The sequence below is a fragment of the Eubalaena glacialis genome, chromosome 2 (assembly GCF_028564815.1).
Source record: "Eubalaena glacialis isolate mEubGla1 chromosome 2, mEubGla1.1.hap2.+ XY, whole genome shotgun sequence".
Lineage (NCBI taxonomy): Eukaryota > Metazoa > Chordata > Mammalia > Artiodactyla > Balaenidae > Eubalaena > Eubalaena glacialis.
Window position 1 is genome coordinate 56,259,063 of NC_083717.1, and position 18,991 is coordinate 56,278,053.

General features: G+C 56.6%; 7 non-coding genes across 7 annotated transcripts; all 7 read right to left on the bottom strand.

Moving 5' to 3' along the window:
- Window positions 1-2,193: 2,193 nt before the first annotated feature.
- LOC133086262 (small nucleolar RNA SNORD116) lies at window positions 2,194-2,286 on the bottom strand. The gene has a single exon (XR_009700022.1). It is a non-coding gene; the product is annotated as a small nucleolar RNA SNORD116 (small nucleolar RNA).
- Window positions 2,287-4,975: 2,689 nt separating this feature from the next.
- On the bottom strand, window positions 4,976-5,068 carry LOC133086485 (small nucleolar RNA SNORD116). Its single transcript, XR_009700240.1, has one exon. It is a non-coding gene; the product is annotated as a small nucleolar RNA SNORD116 (small nucleolar RNA).
- A 2,695-nt stretch (window positions 5,069-7,763) lies between these two features.
- Window positions 7,764-7,856, bottom strand: LOC133086466 (small nucleolar RNA SNORD116). Its single transcript, XR_009700221.1, has one exon. It is a non-coding gene; the product is annotated as a small nucleolar RNA SNORD116 (small nucleolar RNA).
- Window positions 7,857-10,545: 2,689 nt separating this feature from the next.
- Window positions 10,546-10,638, bottom strand: LOC133086467 (small nucleolar RNA SNORD116). Its single transcript, XR_009700222.1, has one exon. It is a non-coding gene; the product is annotated as a small nucleolar RNA SNORD116 (small nucleolar RNA).
- Window positions 10,639-13,327: 2,689 nt separating this feature from the next.
- On the bottom strand, window positions 13,328-13,420 carry LOC133086263 (small nucleolar RNA SNORD116). Its single transcript, XR_009700023.1, has one exon. It is a non-coding gene; the product is annotated as a small nucleolar RNA SNORD116 (small nucleolar RNA).
- A 2,689-nt stretch (window positions 13,421-16,109) lies between these two features.
- Window positions 16,110-16,202, bottom strand: LOC133086264 (small nucleolar RNA SNORD116). Its single transcript, XR_009700024.1, has one exon. It is a non-coding gene; the product is annotated as a small nucleolar RNA SNORD116 (small nucleolar RNA).
- Window positions 16,203-18,891: 2,689 nt separating this feature from the next.
- LOC133086266 (small nucleolar RNA SNORD116) lies at window positions 18,892-18,984 on the bottom strand. Its single transcript, XR_009700026.1, has one exon. It is a non-coding gene; the product is annotated as a small nucleolar RNA SNORD116 (small nucleolar RNA).
- Window positions 18,985-18,991: the final 7 nt, after the last annotated feature.

Below are 18,991 nucleotides of genomic sequence, written 5' to 3' on the forward strand. Positions count from 1 at the left end.
CAGCATGACTGGAGGAAGTTAGGCACGTACATTGGTCGGTGTGTCAGACACTGTATCTGTGTATTCACGTGAGTGGGCGTGTGTGACTGTGACTGCGCACGAGGATGCGCTTGTGGGTTCCTGTGTGTGGCGCTGAATACGCGTCTTGGGCTCTGGGTGTCGCTGTGGCCCTCTGCAGACACCTCCAACAGTAAATGCCATAGTTTATACACAGCACCCTGGTTGGACCCCCAACTGAAAGGAGAAAGACCCCTGTCAGCTTCAAGAGGCCACATGCGAAGTTTAACCCCCAGGGGCTGCTGAAATAGGTCACAGACTCCCGCTCTCCCACAGCCACGCCTTCTGACCAAAGCACAAAGACTGGACGAGAACTGCCTCCCGGCCGTGGGTGTCACATCTACGTGGACCTGGAGACCCTGCCACCTACAAGCACATCTGATGTGCCCTTGGGGTCACTCCCAGCGCTCCCAGAAGCAAGGGAACCTCCCATGGGGGGGCTGACTCCGACCTGCAGTTGCCTACAGGCAAGATGCAGCCCGGCACTACTCAAGGGGCTAACGAACTTCGGCCCAAGTGCCTCTTCTCACCAACTAGACCATATCACTTTCCGTGACCCCGTGGGAATGCCCACAACGGGAAGTGTTGGGCTTCAGCAACCATGACACAGGTTGGGACCTGACAGCGGAAATTAGGCCACCTTCCCGGCCACGTATCGGCAAGCTTCCAACTGGCAGGTTTCACGGCCCAGACCACTGAGGAAACGCTCAAACGCTTCACAGCCTCGTCCTAAGTGCCCTCCTGCTGCCTGCAGGGCGACTCAACCCTACTTGAAGTCACAGACATCATGCGAACAGGGGGACACTGAACACCAGGGAAGACAGACCGCAAGCCTGTCTGCTTTGATGAGGCCCACGGCACCGCATGCATCCTGGCAATTCTCCACTGCCACAGCGATACTACCGAGGAACTCACAGTGATCAAAGGCACTGTCCCCGAGGACCACAGACAGACTTTCAATGGAAGACCTCTGCCATGCGAGGGGACTTGGAAGCCTGAAAGGGAAAGGTGGTTGGCCACGGCAGGGCACCTGGCAGGGCAACAGTGTCCCCATCTCTTCCCGGCCAATGGACTGCTCCGGATAAAGCTCTGGCTCTTCGAACGGCCTGCATGCCACATGGGCCGGCCGCGTCATGCCCTCCTGGAGAAACACTATCGCTTTGCACATTCCCAAAAGAAGGAACAAAACGACCAAAGGGCTTGTTCACATAACTCACCTACCCCCAAGGAGGCCGGCACAGATGCCTCAGCATGTCCATCTTCTCTACGTCCCGCAAGACACCCGTGTGGAGTCACTCCTCCGGAAATGGGATCGCAACTCTACACAGGTTACCTACCTCACTACAACCTCATGAACTGCCAAAGCCATCCCCTCCATAGGCAGCTGATGCCAGCCCTTCACGAACAAGACACATCCTCGGGAAGCTGAGGCCAGCGCCTGCAACACAATGATGACAGCCCATCCCACGACATTACATAGGACGTGTCCTCATGATACCTTAACTTTCTCTCCAGGCCCCCAGCCACCACACAGGCTTAAATGCTGCACTCGATCCTCAGCCCACTCCACGATGATCCACTTAGCACCAACAGTGTGCCGGCAGCTTCAGCAGAGGAGCTGACAGGGGCAGCCCCGAGGTCTAGTCCATCGGCCCCCTTCTGCCATCGCTCAACTCCAGCCCACCCCCGCTCACTGCTCCAGCCCCACCGGGCACTCAGGAACCTCACCACACCACACACAACATCAGAGAGGGCCACAGGCCTGGCCTGAGGCTCCAGGCTCCAACCAGGGAAGCTTGCTCATTTTGGCTTCCAGAATCAACCTCCGAAGCGGCATGCACAAAGCGTGATCCTGCCCAAAACACAACTCTCCAAGCTGCAAGCTCACTGGGCCTCCACCAGCACACGCTCCGACTCTGAAGACTAGCAGGAGAGCCTGCCCTCTTGTATTCCCTCAGCGGTCTTTTAGCAGGGACCGGGGATTCATAGATGACCCAGCTTATGGGCAGACACGGTCGACCCTCACACAGGAGTCCCTCCAATGCTGGAGCCCTTAGTGGTGTTTGCATGCCTGTCAGCAGGGGACGTCGGCCCTCACTCCTAACTGTCCCATACCCCCGAGAGAGGAAACGTGCTGGACCTCAGTTTCGATGAGGAGACGGTAGAGCGTTCTCACTCATTTTGTTCAGATTTTCCAAGGAATGCATACAAGGGTGTCATCATCGATCCAAGCACATGCTGGGACGCTGCAGAACACAAACGGGCAGGCCGTGGGGCTCTGCAGAGGAGCCATGACCCGGAAGTACTCCAAAAGCCTGGGGAATCCACAGTCTTCAGGCCACTCAGCAAGACCAACAATCAATCCACTCTTGCAGCCACTGGGCCCATCTGATGAAAACCTAATATCCAATGGCACATTTTCGTATGGGTGAATGCCTACCGTCCTGAGTTATCCAGAGCCATGCTCAGCAATGTGCGCCCGCCCCACTTTTTCCAGTTCTCCTTAGGACATCCAGTCATCAGACAACGCGAAGGTCTTCTTGTCTTTGCCGACGGCCAGCCTTGCGCTGCAGCTGCACCTGAGAAGGGGACAGAAATCATGCAGGCTTCTGAATTGCACCACGGTTCAGAGAACATGATTCTTGCGAACACTTACCTTGCCGTGAGCACAGAACCTGCTTTCCAAGTACCACTATCCATTACCGAAAACTGATTGCGTGTCTCACAGCATGACTGGAGGAAGTTAGGCACGTACATTGGTCGGTGTGTCAGACACTGTATCTGTGTATTCACGTGAGTGGGCGTGTGTGACTGTGACTGCGCACGAGGATGCGCTTGTGGGTTCCTGTGTGTGGCGCTGAATACGCGTCTTGGTCTCTGGGTGTCGCTGTGGCCCTCTGCAGACACCTCCAACAGTAAATGCCATAGTTTATACACAGCACCCTGGTTGGACCCCCAACTGAAAGGAGAAAGACCCCTGTCAGCTTCAAGAGGCCACATGCGAAGTTTAACCCCCAGGGGCTGCTGAAATAGGTCACAGACTCCCGCTCTCCCACAGCCACGCCTTCTGACCAAAGCACAAAGACTGGACGAGACCTGCCTCCCGGCCGTGGGTGTCACATCTACGTGGACCTGGAGACCCTGCCACCTACAAGCACATCTGATGTGCCCTTGGGGTCACTCCCAGTGCTCCCAGAAGCAAGGGAACCTCCCATGGGGGGCCTGCCTCCGACCTGCAGTTGCCTACAGGCAAGATGCAGCCCGGCACTACTCAAGGGGCTAACGAACTTCGGCCCAAGTGCCTCTTCTCACCAACTAGACCATATCACTTTCCGTGACCCCGTGGGAATGCCCACAACGGGAAGTGTTGGGCTTCAGCAACCATGACACAGGTTGGGACCTGACAGCGGAAATTAGGCCACCTTCCCGGCCACGTATCGGCAAGCTTCCAACTGGCAGGTTTCACGGCCCAGACCACTGAGGAAACGCTCAAACGCTTCACAGCCTCGTCCTAAGTGCCCTCCTGCTGCCTGCAGGGCGACTCAACCCTACTTGAAGCCACAGACATCATGCGAACAGGGGGACACTGAACACCAGGGAAGACAGACCGCAAGCCTGTCTGCTTTGATGAGGCCCACGGCACCGCATGCATCCTGGCAATTCTCCACTGCCACAGCGACACTACCGAGGAACTCACAGTGATCAAAGGCACTGTCCCCGAGGACCACAGACAGACTTTCAATGGAAGACCTCTGCCATGCGAGGGGACTTGGAAGCCTGAAAGGGAAAGGTGGTTGGCCACGGCAGGGCACCTGGCAGGGCAACAGTGTCCCCATCTCTTCCCGGCCAATGGACTGCTCCGGATAAAGCTCTGGCTCTTCGAACGGCCTGCATGCCACATGGGCCGGCCGCGTCATGCCCTCCTGGAGAAACACTATCGCTTTGCACATTCCCAAAAGAAGGAACAAAACGACCAAAGGGCTTGTTCACATAACTCACTTACCCCCAAGGAGGCCGGCACAGATGCCTCAGCATGTCCATCTTCTCTACGTCCCGCAAGACACCCGTGTGGAGTCACTCCTCCGGAAATGGGATCGCAACTCTACCCAGGTTACCTACCTCACTACAATCTCATGAACTGCCAAAGCCATCCCCTCCATAGGCAGCTGATGCCAGCCCTTCACGAACAAGACACATCCTCGGGAAGCTGAGGCCAGCGCCTGCAACACAATGATGACAGCCCATCCCACGACATTACATAGGACGTGTCCTCATGATACCTTAACTTTCTCTCCAGGCCCCCAGCCACCACACAGGCTTAAATGCTGCACTCGATCCTCAGCCCACTCCACGATGATCCACTTAGCACCAACAGTGTGCCGGCAGCTTCAGCAGAGGAGCTGAAAGGGGCAGCCCCGAGGCCTAGTCCATCGGCCCCCTTCTGCCATCGCTCAACTCCAGCACACCGCCGCTCACTGCTCCAGCCCCACCGGGCACTCAGGAACCTCACCACACCACACACAACATCAGAGAGGGCCACAGGCCTGGCCTGAGGCTCCAGGCTCCAACCAGGGAAGCTTGCTCATTTTGGCTTCCAGAATCAACCTCCGAAGCGGCATGCACAAAGCGTGATCCTGCCCAAAACACACCTCTCCAAGCTGCAAGCTCACTGGGCCTCCACCAGCACACGCTCCGACTCTGAAGACTAGCAGGAGAGCCTGCCCTCTTGTATTCCCTCAGCGGTCTTTTAGCAGGGACCGGGGATTCATAGATGACCCAGCTTATGGGCAGACACGGTCGACCCTCACACAGGAGTCCCTCCAATGCTGGAGCCCTTAGTGGTGTTTGCATGCCTGTCAGCAGGGGACGTCGGCCCTCACTCCTAACTGTCCCATACCCCCGAGAGAGGAAACGTGCTGGACCTCAGTTTCGATGAGGAGACGGTAGAGCGTTCTCATTCATTTTGTTCAGATTTTCCAAGGAATGCATACAAGGGTGTCATCATCGATCCAAGCACATGCTGGGACGCTGCAGAACACAAACGGGCAGGCCGTGGGGCTCTGCAGAGGAGCCATGACCCGGAAGTACTCCAAAAGCCTGGGGAATCCACAGTCTTCAGGCCACTCGGCAAGACCAACAATCAATCCACTCTTGCAGCCACTGGGCCCATCTGATGAAAGCCTAATATCCAATGGCACATTTTCATATGGGTGAATGCCTACCGTCCTGAGTTATCCAGAGCCACGCTCAGCAATGTGCGCCCGCCCCACTTTTTCCAGTTCTCCTTAGGACATCCAGTCATCAGACAACGCGAAGGTCTTCTTGTCTTTGCCGACGGCCAGCCTTGCCCTGCAGCTGCACCTGAGAAGTGGACAGAAATCATGCAGGCTTCTGAATTGCACCACGGTTCAGAGAACATGATTCTTGCGAACACTTACCTTGCCGTGAGCCCAGAACCTGCTTTCCAAGTACCACTATCCATTACCGAAAACTGATTGCGTGTCTCACAGCATGACTGGAGGAAGTTAGGCACGTACATTGGTCGGTGTGTCAGACACTGTATCTGTGTATTCACGTGAGTGGGCGTGTGTGACTGTGACTGCGCACGAGGATGCGCTTGTGGGTTCCTGTGCGTGGCGCTGAATACGCGTCTTGGTCTCTGGGTGTCGCTGTGGCCCTCTGCAGACACCTCCAACAGTAAACGCCATAGTTTATACACAGCACCCTGGTTGGACCCCCAACTGAGAGGAAAAGGAGAAAGACCCCTGTCAGCTTCAAGAGGCCGCATGCGAAGTTTAACCCCCAGGGGATGCTGAAATAGGTCACAGACTCCCGCTCTCCCACAGCCACGCCTTCTGACCAAAGCACAAAGACTGGACGAGACCTGCCTCCCGGCCGTGGGTGTCACATCTACGTGGACCTGGAGACCCTGCCACCTACAAGCACATCTGATGTGCCCTTGGGGTCACTCCCAGCGCTCCCAGAAGCAAGGGAACCTCCCATGGGGGGGCTGACTCCGACCTGCAGTTGCCTACAGGCAAGATGCAGCCCGGCACTACTCAAGGGGCTAACGAACTTCGGCCCAAGTGCCTCTTCTCACCAACTAGACCATATCACTTTCCGTGACCCCGTGGGAATGCCCACAACGGGAAGTGTTGGGCTTCAGCAACCATGACACAGGTTGGGACCTGACAGCGGAAATTAGGCCACCTTCACGGCCACGTATCGGCAAGCTTCCAACTGGCAGGTTTCGCGGCCCAGACCACTGAGGAAACGCTCAAACGCTTCACAGCCTCGTCCTAAGTGCCCTCCTGCTGCCTGCAGGGCGACTCAACCCTACTTGAAGCCACAGACATCATGCGAACACGGGGACACTGAACACCAGGGAAGACAGACCGCAAGCCTGTCTGCTTTGATGAGGCCCACGGCACCGCATGCATCCTGGCAATTCTCCACTGCCACAGCGACACTACCGAGGAACTCACAGTGATCAAAGGCACTGTCCCCGAGGACCACAGACAGACTTTCAATGGAAGACCTCTGCCATGCGAGGGGACTTGGAAGCCTGAAAGGGAAAGGTGGTTGGCCACGGCAGGGCACCTGGCAGGGCAACAGTGTCCCCATCTCTTCCCGGCCAATGGACTGCTCCGGATAAAGCTCTGGCTCTTCGAACGGCCTGCATGCCACATGGGCCGGCCGCGTCATGCCCTCCTGGAGAAACACTATCGCTTTGCACATTCCCAAAAGAAGGAACAAAACGGCCAAAGGGCTTGTTCACGTAACTCACCTACCCCCAAGGAGGCCGGCACAGATGCCTCAGCATGTCCATCTTCTCTACGTCCCGCAAGACACCCGTGTGGAGTCACTCCTCCGGAAATGGGATCGCAACTCTACACAGGTTACCTACCTCACTACAACCTCATGAACTGCCAAAGCCATCCCCTCCATAGGCAGCTGATGCCAGCCCTTCACGAACAAGACACATCCTCGGGAAGCTGAGGCCAGCGCCTGCAACACAATGATGACAGCCCATCCCACGACATTACATAGGACGTGTCCTCATGATACCTTAACTTTCTCTCCAGGCCCCCAGCCACCACACAGGCTTAAATGCTGCACTCGATCCTCAGCCCACTCCACGATGATCCACTTAGCACCAACAGTGTGCCGGCAGCTTCAGCAGAGGAGCTGAAAGGGGCAGCCCCGAGGCCTAGTCCATCGGCCCCCTTCTGCCATCGCTCAACTCCAGCCCACCCCCGCTCACTGCTCCAGCCCCACCGGGCACTCAGGAACCTCACCACACCACACACAACATCAGAGAGGGCCACAGGCCTGGCCTGAGGCTCCAGGCTCCAACCAGGGAAGCTTGCTCATTTTGGCTTCCAGAATCAACCTCCGAAGCGGCATGCACAAAGCGTGATCCTGCCCAAAACACACCTCTCCAAGCTGCAAGCTCACTGGGCCTCCACCAGCACACGCTCCGACTCTGAAGACTAGCAGGAGAGCCTGCCCTCTTGTATTCCCTCAGCGGTCTTTTAGCAGGGACCGGGGATTCATAGATGACCCAGCTTATGGGCAGACACGGTCGACCCTCACACAGGAGTCCCTCCAATGCTGGAGCCCTTAGTGGTGTTTGCATGCCTGTCAGCAGGGGACGTCGGCCCTCACTCCTAACTGTCCCATACCCCCGAGAGAGGAAACGTGCTGGACCTCAGTTTCGATGAGGAGACGGTAGAGCATTCTCACTCATTTTGTTCAGATTTTCCAAGGAATGCATACAAGGGTGTCATCATCGATCCAAGCACATGCTGGGACGCTGCAGAACACAAACGGGCAGGCCGTGGGGCTCTGCAGAGGAGCCATGACCCGGAAGTACTCCAAAAGCCTGGGGAATCCACAGTCTTCAGGCCACTCGGCAAGACCAACAATCAATCCACTCTTGCAGCCACTGGGCCCATCTGATGAAAACCTAATATCCAATGGCACATTTTCGTATGGGTGAATGCCTACCGTCCTGAGTTATCCAGAGCCACGCTCAGCAATGTGCGCCCGCCCCACTTTTTCCAGTTCTCCTTAGGACATCCAGTCATCAGACAACGCGAAGGTCTTCTTGTCTTTGCCGACGGCCAGCCTTGCCCTGCAGCTGCACCTGAGAAGGGGACAGAAATCATGCAGGCTTCTGAATTGCACCACGGTTCAGAGAACATGATTCTTGCGAACACTTACCTTGCCGTGAGCCCAGAACCTGCTTTCCAAGTAACACTATCCATTACCGAAAACTGATTGCGTGTCTCACAGCATGACTGGAGGAAGTTAGGCACGTACATTGGTCGGTGTGTCAGACACTGTATCTGTGTATTCACGTGAGTGGGCGTGTGTGACTGTGACTGCGCACGAGGATGCGCTTGTGGGTTCCTGTGTGTGGCGCTGAATACGCGTCTTGGTCTCTGGGTGTCGCTGTGGCCCTCTGCAGACACCTCCAACAGTAAATGCCATAGTTTATACACAGCACCCTGGTTGGACCCCCAACTGAAAGGAGAAAGACCCCTGTCAGCTTCAAGAGGCCGCATGCGAAGTTTAACCCCCAGGGGCTGCTGAAATGGGTCACAGACTCCCGCTCTCCCACAGCCACGCCTTCTGACCAAAGCACAAAGACTGGACGAGACCTGCCTCCCGGCCGTGGGTGTCACATCTACGTGGACCTGGAGACCCTGCCACCTACAAGCACATCTGATGTGCCCTTGGGGTCACTCCCAGCGCTCCCAGAAGCAAGGGAACCTCCCATGGGGGGCCTGCCTCCGACCTGCAGTTGCCTACAGGCAAGATGCAGCCCGGCACTACTCAAGGGGCTAACGAACTTCGGCCCAACTGCCTCTTCTCACCAACTAGACCATATCACTTTCCGTGACCCCGTGGGAATGCCCACAACGGGAAGTGTTGGGCTTCAGCAACCATGACACAGGTTGGGACCTGACAGCGGAAATTAGGCCACCTTCCCGGCCACGTATCGGCAAGCTTCCGACTGGCAGGTTTCGTGGCCCAGACCACTGAGAAAATGCTGAAACGCTTCACAGCCTCCTCCTAAGTGCCCTCCTGCTGCCTGCAGGGCGAGTCAACCCTACTTGAAGCCACAGACATCATGCGAACAGGGGGACACTGAACACCAGGGAAGACAGACCGCAAGCCTGTCTGCTTTGATGAAGCCCACGGCACCGCATGCATCCTGGCAATTCTCCACTGCCACAGCGACACTACCGAGGAACTCACAGTGATCAAAGGCACTGTCCCCGAGGACCACAGACAGACTTTCAATGGAAGACCTCTGCCATGCGAGGGGACTTGGAAGCCTGAAAGGGAAAGGTGGTTGGCCACGGCAGGGCACCTGGCAGGGCAACAGTGTCCCCATCTCTTCCCGGCCAATGGACTGCTCCGGATAAAGCTCTGGCTCTTCGAACGGCCTGCATGCCACATGGGCCGGCCGCGTCATGCCCTCCTGGAGAAACACTATCGCTTTGCACATTCCCAAAAGAAGGAACAAAACGACCAAAGGGCTTGTTCACGTAACTCACCTACCCCCAAGGAGGCCGGCACAGATGCCTCAGCATGTCCATCTTCTCTACGTCCCGCAAGACACCCGTGTGGAGTCACTCCTCCGGAAATGGGATCGCAACTCTACACAGGTTACCTACCTCACTACAACCTCATGAACTGCCAAAGCCATCCCCTCCATAGGCAGCTGATGCCAGCCCTTCACGAACAAGACACATCCTCGGGAAGCTGAGGCCAGCGCCTGCAACACAATGATGACAGCCCATCCCACGACATTACATAGGACGTGTCCTCATGATACCTTAACTTTCTCTCCAGGCCCCCAGCCACCACACAGGCTTAAATGCTGCACTCGATCCTCAGCCCACTCCACGATGATCCACTTAGCACCAACAGTGTGCCGGCAGCTTCAGCAGAGGAGCTGAAAGGGGCAGCCCCGAGGCCTAGTCCATCGGCCCCCTTCTGCCATCGCTCAACTCCAGCCCACCCCCGCTCACTGCTCCAGCCCCACCGGGCACTCAGGAACCTCACCACACCACACACAACATCAGAGAGGGCCACAGGCCTGGCCTGAGGCTCCAGGCTCCAACCAGGGAAGCTTGCTCATTTTGGCTTCCAGAATCAACCTCCGAAGCGGCATGCACAAAGCGTGATCCTGCCCAAAACACACCTCTCCAAGCTGCAAGCTCACTGGGCCTCCACCAGCACACGCTCCGACTCTGAAGACTAGCAGGAGAGCCTGCCCTCTTGTATTCCCTCAGCGGTCTTTTAGCAGGGACCGGGGATTCATAGATGACCCAGCTTATGGGCAGACACGGTCGACCCTCACACAGGAGTCCCTCCAATGCTGGAGCCCTTAGTGGTGTTTGCATGCCTGTCAGCAGGGGACGTCGGCCCTCACTCCTAACTGTCCCATACCCCCGAGAGAGGAAACGTGCTGGACCTCAGTTTCGATGAGGAGACGGTAGAGCATTCTCACTCATTTTGTTCAGATTTTCCAAGGAATGCATACAAGGGTGTCATCATCGATCCAAGCACATGCTGGGACGCTGCAGAACACAAACGGGCAGGCCGTGGGGCTCTGCAGAGGAGCCATGACCCGGAAGTACTCCAAAAGCCTGGGGAATCCACAGTCTTCAGGCCACTCGGCAAGACCAACAATCAATCCACTCTTGCAGCCACTGGGCCCATCTGATGAAAACCTAATATCCAATGGCACATTTTCGTATGGGTGAATGCCTACCGTCCTGAGTTATCCAGAGCCACGCTCAGCAATGTGCGCCCGCCCCACTTTTTCCAGTTCTCCTTAGGACATCCAGTCATCAGACAACGCGAAGGTCTTCTTGTCTTTGCCGACGGCCAGCCTTGCCCTGCAGCTGCACCTGAGAAGGGGACAGAAATCATGCAGGCTTCTGAATTGCACCACGGTTCAGAGAACATGATTCTTGCGAACACTTACCTTGCCGTGAGCCCAGAACCTGCTTTCCAAGTAACACTATCCATTACCGAAAACTGATTGCGTGTCTCACAGCATGACTGGAGGAAGTTAGGCACGTACATTGGTCGGTGTGTCAGACACTGTATCTGTGTATTCACGTGAGTGGGCGTGTGTGACTGTGACTGCGCACGAGGATGAGCTTGTGGGTTCCTGTGTGTGGCGCTGAATACGCGTCTTGGTCTCTGGGTGTCGCTGTGGCCCTCTGCAGACACCTCCAACAGTAAATGCCATAGTTTATACACAGCACCCTGGTTGGACCCCGAACTGAAAGGAGAAAGACCCCTGTCAGCTTCAAGAGGCCGCATGCGAAGTTTAACCCCCAGGGGCTGCTGAAATAGGTCACAGACTCCCGCTCTCCCACAGCCACGCCTTCTGACCAAAGCACAAAGACTGGAGGAGACCTGCCTCCCGGCCGTGGGTGTCACATCTACGTGGACCTGGAGACCCTGCCACCTACAAGCACATCTGATGTGCCCTTGGGGTCACTCCCAGCACTCCCAGAAGCAAGGGAACCTCCCATGGGGGGCCTGCCTCCGACCTGCAGTTGCCTACAGGCAAGATGCAGCCCGGCACTACTCAAGGGGCTAACGAACTTCGGCCCAAGTGCCTCTTCTCACCAACTAGACCATATCACTTTCCGTGACCCCGTGGGAATGCCCACAACGGGAAGTGTTGGGCTTCAGCAACCATGACACAGGTTGGGACCTGACAGCGGAAATTAGGCCACCTTCCCGGCCACGTATCGGCAAGCTTCCAACTGGCAGGTTTCACGGCCCAGACCACTGAGGAAACGCTCAAACGCTTCACAGCCTCGTCCTAAGTGCCCTCCTGCTGCCTGCATGGCGACTCAACCCTACTTGAAGCCACAGACATCATGCGAACAGGGGGACACTGAACACCAGGGAAGACAGACCGCAAGCCTGTCTGCTTTGATGAGGCCCACGGCACCTCATGCATCCTGGCAATTCTCCACTGCCACAGCGACACTACCGACTAACTCACAGTGATCAAAGGCACTGTCCCCGAGGACCACAGACAGACTTTCAATGGAAGACCTCTGCCATGCGAGGGGACTTGGAAGCCTGAAAGGGAAAGGTGGTTGGCCACGGCAGGGCACCTGGCAGGGCAACAGTGTCCCCATCTCTTCCCGGCCAATGGACTGCTCCGGATAAAGCTCTGGCTCTTCGAACGGCCTGCATGCCACATGGGCCGGCCGCGTCATGCCCTCCTGGAGAAACACTATCGCTTTGCACATTCCCAAAAGAAGGAACAAAACGACCAAAGGGCTTGTTCACATAACTCACTTACCCCCAAGGAGGCCGGCACAGATGCCTCAGCATGTCCATCTTCTCTACGTCCCACAAGACACCCGTGTGGAGTCACTCCTCCGGAAATGGGATCGCAACTCTACACAGGTTACCTACCTCACTACAACCTCATGAACTGCCAAAGCCATCCCCTCCATAGGCAGCTGATGCCAGCCCTTCACGAACAAGACACATCCTCGGGAAGCTGAGGCCAGCGCCTGCAACACAATGATGACAGCCCATCCCACGACATTACATAGGACGTGTCCTCATGATACCTTAACTTTCTCTCCAGGCCCCCAGCCACCACACAGGCTTAAATGCTGCACTCGATCCTCAGCCCACTCCACGATGATCCACTTAGCACCAACAGTGTGCCGGCAGCTTCAGCAGAGGAGCTGAAAGGGGCAGCCCCGAGGCCTAGTCCATCGGCCCCCTTCTGCCATCGCTCAACTCCAGCCCACCCCCGCTCACTGCTCCAGCCCCACCGGGCACTCAGGAACCTCACCACACCACACACAACATCAGAGAGGGCCACAGGCCTGGCCTGAGGCTCCAGGCTCCAACCAGGGAAGCTTGCTCATTTTGGCTTCCAGAATCAACCTCCGAAGCGGCATGCACAAAGCGTGATCCTGCCCAAAACACACCTCTCCAAGCTGCAAGCTCACTGGGCCTCCACCAGCACACGCTCCGACTCTGAAGACTAGCAGGAGAGCCTGCCCTCTTGTATTCCCTCAGCGGTCTTTTAGCAGGGACCGGGGATTCATAGATGACCCAGCTTATGGGCAGACACGGTCGACCCTCACACAGGAGTCCCTCCAATGCTGGAGCCCTTAGTGGTGTTTGCATGCCTGTCAGCAGGGGACGTCGGCCCTCACTCCTAACTGTCCCATACCCCCGAGAGAGGAAACGTGCTGGACCTCAGTTTCGATGAGGAGACGGTAGAGCGTTCTCACTCATTTTGTTCAGATTTTCCAAGGAATGCATACAAGGGTGTCATCATCGATCCAAGCACATGCTGGGACGCTGCAGAACACAAACGGGCAGGCCGTGGGGCTCTGCAGAGGAGCCATGACCCGGAAGTACTCCAAAAGCCTGGGGAATCCACAGTCTTCAGGCCACTCGGCAAGACCAACAATCAATCCACTCTTGCAGCCACTGGGCCCATCTGATGAAAACCTAATATCCAATGGCACATTTTCGTATGGGTGAATGCCTACCGTCCTGAGTTATCCAGAGCCACGCTCAGCAATGTGCGCCCGCCCCACTTTTTCCAGTTCTCCTTAGGACATCCAGTCATCAGACAACGCGAAGGTCTTCTTGTCTTTGCCGACGGCCAGCCTTGCCCTGCAGCTGCACCTGAGAAGGGGACAGAAATCATGCAGGCTTCTGAATTGCACCACGGTTCAGAGAACATGATTCTTGCGAACACTTACCTTGCCGTGAGCCCAGAACCTGCTTTCCAAGTAACACTATCCATTACCGAAAACTGATTGCGTGTCTCACAGCATGACTGGAGGAAGTTAGGCACGTACATTGGTCGGTGTGTCAGACACTGTATCTGTGTATTCACGTGAGTGGGCGTGTGTGACTGTGACTGCGCACGAGGATGAGCTTGTGGGTTCCTGTGTGTGGCGCTGAATACGCGTCTTGGTCTCTGGGTGTCGCTGTGGCCCTCTGCAGACACCTCCAACAGTAAATGCCATAGTTTATACACAGCACCCTGGTTGGACCCCCAACTGAAAGGAGAAAGACCCCTGTCAGCTTCAAGAGGCCGCATGCGAAATTTAACCCCCAGGGGCTGCTGAAATGGGTCACAGACTCCCGCTCTCCCACAGCCACGCCTTCTGACCAAAGCACAAAGACTGGACGAGACCTGCCTCCCGGCCGTGGGTGTCCCATCTACGTGGACCTGGAGACCCTGCCACCTACAAGCACATCTGATGTGCCCTTGGGGTCACTCCCAGCGCTCCCAGAAGCAAGGGAACCTCCCATGGGGGGCCTGCCTCCGACCTGCAGTTGCCTACAGGCAAGATGCAGCCCGGCACTACTCAAGGGGCTAACGAACTTCGGCCCAAGTGCCTCTTCTCACCAACTAGACCATATCACTTTCCGTGACCCCGTGGGAATGCCCACAACGGGAAGTGTTGGGCTTCAGCAACCATGACACAGGTTGGGACCTGACAGCGGAAATTAGGCCACCTTCCCGGCCACGTATCGGCAAGCTTCCAACTGGCAGGTTTCACGGCCCAGACCACTGAGGAAACGCTCAAACGCTTCACAGCCTCGTCCTAAGTGCCCTCCTGCTGCCTGCAGAGCGACTCAACCCTACTTGAAGCCACAGACATCATGCGAACAGGGGGACACTGAACACCAGGGAAGACAGACCGCAAGCCTGTCTGCTTTGATGAGGCCCACGGCACCTCATGCATCCTGGCAATTCTCCACTGCCACAGCGACACTACCGAGGAACTCACAGTGATCAAAGGCACTGTCCCCGAGGACCACAGACAGACTTTCAATGGAAGACCTCTGCCATGCGAGGGGACTTGGAAGCCTGAAAGGGAAAGGTGGTTGGCCACGGCAGGGCACCTGGCAGGGCAACAGTGTCCCCATCTCTTCCCGGCCAATGGACTGCTCCGGATAAAGCTCTGGCTCTTCGAACGGCCTGCATGCCACATGGGCCGGCCGCGTCATGCCCTCCTGGAGAAACACTATCGCTTTGCACATTCCCAAAAGAAGGAACAAAACGACCAAAGGGCTTGTTCACGTAACTCACCTACCCCCAAGGAGGCCGGCACAGATGCCTCAGCATGTCCATCTTCTCTACGTCCCGCAAGACACCCGTGTGGAGTCACTCCTCCGGAAATGGGATCGCAACTCTACACAGGTTACCTACCTCACTACAACCTCATGAACTGCCAAAGCCATACCCTCCATAGGCAGCTGATGCCAGCCCTTCACGAACAAGACACATCCTCGGGAAGCTGAGGCCAGCGCCTGCAACACAATGATGACAGCCCATCCCACGACATTACATAGGACGTGTCCTCATGATACCTTAACTTTCTCTCCAGGCCCCCAGCCACCACACAGGCTTAAATGCTGCACTCGATCCTCAGCCCACTCCACGATGATCCACTTAGCACCAACAGTGTGCCGGCAGCTTCAGCAGAGGAGCTGAAAGGGGCAGCCCCGAGGCCTAGTCCATCGGCCCCCTTCTGCCATCGCTCAACTCCAGCCCACCCCCGCTCACTGCTCCAGCCCCACCGGGCACTCAGGAACCTCACCACACCACACACAACATCAGAGAGGGCCACAGGCCTGGCCTGAGGCTCCAGGCTCCAACCAGGGAAGCTTGCTCATTTTGGCTTCCAGAATCAACCTCCGAAGCGGCATGCACAAAGCGTGATCCTGCCCAAAACACACCTCTCCAAGCTGCAAGCTCACTGGGCCTCCACCAGCACACGCTCCGACTCTGAAGACTAGCAGGAGAGCCTGCCCTCTTGTATTCGCTCAGCGGTCTTTTAGCAGGGACCGGGGATTCATAGATGACCCAGCTTATGGGCAGACACGGTCGACCCTCACACAGGAGTCCCTCCAATGCTGGAGCCCTTAGTGGTGTTTGCATGCCTGTCAGCAGGGGACGTCGGCCCTCACTCCTAACTGTCCCATACCCCCGAGAGAGGAAACGTGCTGGACCTCAGTTTCGATGAGGAGACGGTAGAGCGTTCTCACTCATTTTGTTCAGATTTTCCAAGGAATGCATACAAGGGTGTCATCATCGATCCAAGCACATGCTGGGACGCTGCAGAACACAAACGGGCAGGCCGTGGGGCTCTGCAGAGGAGCCATGACCCGGAAGTACTCCAAAAGCCTGGGGAATCCACAGTCTTCAGGCCACTCGGCAAGACCAACAATCAATCCACTCTTGCAGCCACTGGGCCCATCTGATGAAAACCTAATATCCAATGGCACATTTTCGTATGGGTGAATGCCTACCGTCCTGAGTTATCCAGAGCCACGCTCAGCAATGTGCGCCCGCCCCACTTTTTCCAGTTCTCCTTAGGACATCCAGTCATCAGACAACGCGAAGGTCTTCTTGTCTTTGCCGACGGCCAGCCTTGCCCTGCAGCTGCACCTGAGAAGGGGACAGAAATCATGCAGGCTTCTGAATTGCACCACGGTTCAGAGAACATGATTCTTGCGAACACTTACCTTGCCGTGAGCCCAGAACCTGCTTTCCAAGTAACACTATCCATTACCGAAAACTGATTGCGTGTCTCACAGCATGACTGGAGGAAGTTAGGCACGTACATTGGTCGGTGTGTCAGACACTGTATCTGTGTATTCACGTGAGTGGGCGTGTGTGACTGTGACTGCGCACGAGGATGCGCTTGTGGGTTCCTGTGTGTGGCGCTGAATACGCGTCTTGGTCTCTGGGTGTCGCTGTGGCCCTCTGCAGACACCTCCAACAGTAAATGCCATAGTTTATACACAGCACCCTGGTTGGACCCCCAACTGAAAGGAGAAAGACCCCTGTCAGCTTCAAGAGGCCGCATGCGAAATTTAACCCCCAGGGGCTGCTGAAATGGGTCACAGACTCCCGCTCTCCCACAGCCACGCCTTCTGACCAAAGCACAAAGACTGGACGAGACCTGCCTCCCGGCCGTGGGTGTCCCATCTACGTGGACCTGGAGACCCTGCCACCTACAAGCACATCTGATGTGCCCTTGGGGTCACTCCCAGCGCTCCCAGAAGCAAGGGAACCTCCCATGGGGGGCCTGCCTCCGACCTGCAGTTGCCTACAGGCAAGATGCAGCCCGGCACTACTCAAGGGGCTAACGAACTTCGGCCCAAGTGCCTCTTCTCACCAACTAGACCATATCACTTTCCGTGACCCCGTGGGAATGCCCACAACGGGAAGTGTTGGGCTTCAGCAACCATGACACAGGTTGGGACCTGACAGCGGAAATTAGGCCACCTTCCCGGCCACGTATCGGCAAGCTTCCAACTGGCAGGTTTCACGGCCCAGACCACTGAGGAAACGCTCAAACGCTTCACAGCCTCGTCCTAAGTGCCCTCCTGCTGCCTGCAGGGCGACTCAACCCTACTTGAAGCCACAGACATCATGCGAACAGGGGGACACTGAACACCAGGGAAGACAGACCGCAAGCCTGTCTGCTTTGATGAGGCCCACGGCACCTCATGCATCCTGGCAATTCTCCACTGCCACAGCGACACTACCGAGGAACTCACAGTGATCAAAGGCACTGTCCCCGAGGACCACAGACAGACTTTCAATGGAAGACCTCTGCCATGCGAGGGGACTTGGAAGCCTGAAAGGGAAAGGTGGTTGGCCACGGCAGGGCACCTGGCAGGGCAACAGTGTCCCCATCTCTTCCCGGCCAATGGACTGCTCCGGATAAAGCTCTGGCTCTTCGAACGGCCTGCATGCCACATGGGCCGGCCGCGTCATGCCCTCCTGGAGAAACACTATCGCTTTGCACATTCCCAAAAGAAGGAACAAAACGACCAAAGGGCTTGTTCACGTAACTCACCTACCCCCAAGGAGGCCGGCACAGATGCCTCAGCATGTCCATCTTCTCTACGTCCCGCAAGACACCCGTGTGGAGTCACTCCTCCGGAAATGGGATCGCAACTCTACACAGGTTACCTACCTCACTACAACCTCATGAACTGCCAAAGCCATACCCTCCATAGGCAGCTGATGCCAGCCCTTCACGAACAAGACACATCCTCGGGAAGCTGAGGCCAGCGCCTGCAACACAATGATGACAGCCCATCCCACGACATTACATAGGACGTGTCCTCATGATACCTTAACTTTCTCTCCAGGCCCCCAGCCACCACACAGGCTTAAATGCTGCACTCGATCCTCAGCCCACTCCACGATGATCCACTTAGCACCAACAGTGTGCCGGCAGCTTCAGCAGAGGAGCTGAAAGGGGCAGCCCCGAGGCCTAGTCCATCGGCCCCCTTCTGCCATCGCTCAACTCCAGCCCACCCCCGCTCACTGCTCCAGCCCCACCGGGCACTCAGGAACCTCACCACACCACACACAACATCAGAGAGGGCCACAGGCCTGGCCTGAGGCTCCAGGCTCCAACCAGGGAAGCTTGCTCATTTTGGCTTCCAGAATCAACCTCCGAAGCGGCATGCACAAAGCGTGATCCTGCCCAAAACACACCTCTCCAAGCTGCAAGCTCACTGGGCCTCCACCAGCACACGCTCCGACTCTGAAGACTAGCAGGAGAGCCTGCCCTCTTGTATTCGCTCAGCGGTCTTTTAGCAGGGACCGGGGATTCATAGATGACCCAGCTTATGGGCAGACACGGTCGACCCTCACACAGGAGTCCCTCCAATGCTGGAGCCCTTAGTGGTGTTTGCATGCCTGTCAGCAGGGGACGTCGGCCCTCACTCCTAACTGTCCCATACCCCCGAGAGAGGAAACGTGCTGGACCTCAGTTTCGATGAGGAGACGGTAGAGCGTTCTCACTCATTTTGTTCAGATTTTCCAAGGAATGCATACAAGGGTGTCATCATCGATCCAAGCACA